The following is a 4,125-nucleotide window of genomic DNA, read 5'->3' as shown; positions in this document are numbered from 1 at the left end:
CGACCCCGGTCTTGTCGGGTTATTTATTACTTCAACACTCCTACACTTGGAAAAGACATCAATATTCTAATTATGTCAAGTTTTTGGCGTCATTGCCGAGGAGGTAAATTCATGTATAACTTATAATTTTTATTTTATTTTCTCTTTTCATTTTTCTTATATCTAACTTTTGTTTATTTTTTATTTTTTTTCTTCTTCCTTTTATTCTCTTTTTATACGTGTATGAGAGTTTCATCATGTATATTAAGTGAGACTTTATAAAGTTTCCTCATCATTTTCAAAAAATATGGTCGAAGAATATAACCAGTCACTTCATAATAAGAATAATGAGAATAATTGAGTTAGAACACTTAGAGACCATACGAATTCCATAAGAACAAGTGTACCCTTATACATAGTTTTTCCTCCTGATGCATCTCATTTTAATTTTAAGCTAAATTTTTTTCAACTTTTACCTTCTTTTCATAGTTAGATTTAGAAAATTTATACTTGCATTTAAAGGAATTTGAGGAGGTTTGTAACACTAATAATAACTCAAATTGTAGCATGAACATTATCAGATTAAATATTTTTTCTTTTTCTTTAAAAGATAAAGCTAAAACATTGCTATAAAATTTGAGACTAGGATTCATTCGTGCTTAGGATGAAATGCAACAACAATTTTTAAAAAAGTTATTCCCTTCTCATAGAACAAACTCTTTCAAAAAATAAATCATCAATTTCACTAAAAAACTAAGAGAAATATTTTACAAATATTGAGATAGATATCAAGACTTACTTAATAATTGCTTTCATTATAGTTTAGAAACATGGAGATTGGTTTCACATTTTTATGAAGGATTAACACCTACAGATAAGCAAATGGTGGAATTGATGTGCAATGAAATTTTTAAAGATAAAGATCCTAATGAAGTAATGGAGTATCTAGATTTGCTAACTGAAAATGCTCAAAATTAGGACATTACAGACACTTATGAGGCACCAAGCAAAATTCAACCTTATATATTTAGTGGAGGAATATACAATTTTAGGGAAAATCATAATCACCAAGCCAAGTTTGCATCTTTAGCTAGAAAAGTTGAGACACTAGAATTGAAAAATAATGATCAATTAAAATCTATTCAAGACATTGTGTGTAAAATCTGTGGAACCAATGAACACTCAACTACCGACTGCTCAACTTTGTCTTTTTTAAGAAATAACTCCATAAACAAGCCTATGCTTTAAATAGTTTTCAAAGGCCCAATCATAACCCATACTCACAAACGTATAACCCTAGTTGTAGAAATCACCTAAATTTCAGTTGGAAGAGTAACACATAAACTTCACAGCCACCATTTTAAGCATAACATAATTTCCAAAATTCTCATAGATATGCACCTCCTTATACTTCACTTTCTAGAAGAAATCTTGAGAAAACATTGCATACACTTATTGAAAAGAAAAAAAATAATAAACACTCAAAATGCTTAAACTATGGCAGATCTAAAAGATGCTCTTGCAAAGTTCACATATGCTTTTAGTTTTCAAGATAAAGGTAAGTTTTCATCTCAATCACAACAAAATCCCAAGTGACTATATAATTCAAATGCAAGTAGTTTCGGAAGTTAATATACGGATCAAGTTAAATCAGTCATCACTCTTTGTAATGGTAAGGTTATTGAAAAACCCACTCTTAAACCTTGTGAGAAAGATGATGAGTTACTCTCTGATGGTATGGAAGGAGTTAAATCCAAACATTGTAAAGAAAAGACTGATTCCCCACCAACATTTCCATTTCTTTATGTCATGACCAAACAAAGAAAAGTCAATTACAGCTATGAAATTTTTGAAAGTTTCAAACAGGTAAGAATTAATATACCTTTGTTGGATGCTATTAAAAAGGTACTTTTGTATGTTAAAATTTTGAAAAACCTGTGTACCATGAAGAAAAAACTGAATGTGAAAAAAAAAGTCTTTTTAGCCAAACAAGTAAGTGTCATTCTTTAAAATAATAATTATTTGAAATATAAAAACCCTGGTTATCTTACAATTTTTTGCTTTATTGGAGACCATAAAATTAAAAGAGCCTTACTTATCTTGGAACTAGTGTAAATTTACTTCCATATTCAGTTTTTTAGAATCTAAATGAGGTAAAACCAACTTCTGTGACTACTTAAAAGTGCATGTTTATCAAGGTTTTATATTATCATTTTGCACTTGAAGTATTAATAACTTCTAAACTAGAGCATGTTTTATAATAACATATTTAATAAATATAAAAAACCTTTAATTTATGGTAAATGTTCATCTTAAATGCAGGCCTATCACATAAATAAAAAGATTAATTAATGAATTTAACTACTGAAATTGAGAAAACAAAGAGAGGGCTAAGCTTAGAAAAGAGATGTTGGTTTAGTCCAAACTAGAACATTGTTCAATCATTGAGTCATATTTATAGATGTAGATCTTGGATTTCAGTTTGGTTTATATGGCTAGAAAGCTAAGATATAGGCCTAAAACATTTATGTGTTATCCAAAACTCAATTGTGCCGTTTGGAAGTATAAATCTTAGCATCAAAAGAGAAGTCTGAATCTGTCCTGAGCCTAGACACTATTCAATATTTAACCTATATCTCGAGTTCTAGAAGTCCAAATGACCTTAATTTTTTTTTAAAAGCTGAGATAATGTCCTAGAACTTTCATGAATACAGTTTGTTTAAATTCTGATATTAGCAATAACGTTTTGTTCAGACAAGAAGATAAGGATTATCACCAAGTCAAAATGTGGCCACCTACTTAACAATTAGTCAACAAATCAATAGTTTTAAATTTTGGCCTATAAAAGAAGGCATTTACCATGTATTTAGAGATCTTGGTTTTTAGATCAAGATCACGTTCTTGTTTTTTTTCTTTATATTGTTTAATCTTCACATTAATCTTACATCTTAAAGTTCTCTTTAACTTATTATTATTGTTGTTTTTGTTGATATTATTATTATTATTATTATTATTATTATTATTATAATTAATTTTTTTGTGGTTCGATTCCAATTTTATTAAGTTATTTATTACTTTGATATTATTATACTTAAAAAAATATTAATTTTTTAATTGTGTTATTTTTTTTAATCTCATCCTCTATTAGTAAATTAGTTTAAATTAATGTATAAGTTTATTGAGAGCTAAATTAACAAAAAAAAAAAAATAGATGCAAAAAAAGCATTGTGAACACGATGCGTTTAACCCCATGAATTCCCCTTACCTTTTCCATTTGCTTATAATTATAATTATAAATACTCACTCCCGCCCGATTTTGTAATTAATAACTAAAAAACTCATCAACTTCTGTAACTATTTAAAAGTGCATGTTTATCAAAGTTTTATATTATCACTTTGCATTTGAAGTATTAATAACTACTAAACTAGGACATGCTTTATAATAACATATTTAATAAATATAAGAAACCTTTAATTTATGGTAAATGTTCATCTTAAATGCAGGCCTATCATATAAATAAAAAGATTAATTGATAAATTTAACTACTGAAATTGAGAAAACAAAGAGAGGGCTAAACTTAGAAAAGAGATGTTGGTTTAGTCCAAACTAGAACACTGTTCAATCATTAGGTCATATCTAGAGATGTAGATCTTGGATTTCAGTTTGGTTTATATGGCTAGAAAGCTAAGATATAGGCATAAAACATTCACGTGTTATCCAAAACTTAATTACGCTGTTTAGAAGTATAAATCTTAGCATTAAAAGAAAAAGTCTGAATTTGTCCTACAGTCTAGACGCAGTTCAATATTTAACCTATATGTTGAGTTCTAGAAGTCCAAATGACCTTAATTTTTTTTAGAAAGTTGAGATAATATCCTAGAACTTTCATGAATACAGTTTGTTCAAATTTTGATAGTAGCAATAACATTTTGTTCAGACAAGAAGATAAGGATCATCACCCAAGTCAAGATGTGACCGCCTACTTAACAATTAGTCAACAAATCAATAGTTTCAAATTTCAGCCTATAAAAGGAGGTATTTACCATGTATTTAGACATCTTGGTTTTTAGATCAAGATCACGTTCTTGTTCTTTTTCTTTATATTTTTGTAATGATTAAGTTTTGTTTTCATTAATCTCTTATTT

The sequence above is a fragment of the Populus euphratica genome, unplaced genomic scaffold, assembly GCF_000495115.2.
Source record: "Populus euphratica unplaced genomic scaffold, PopEup_1.0 scaffold238.1, whole genome shotgun sequence".
Taxonomy (NCBI): domain Eukaryota; kingdom Viridiplantae; phylum Streptophyta; class Magnoliopsida; order Malpighiales; family Salicaceae; genus Populus; species Populus euphratica.
This window is presented reverse-complemented; position numbering follows the sequence as displayed.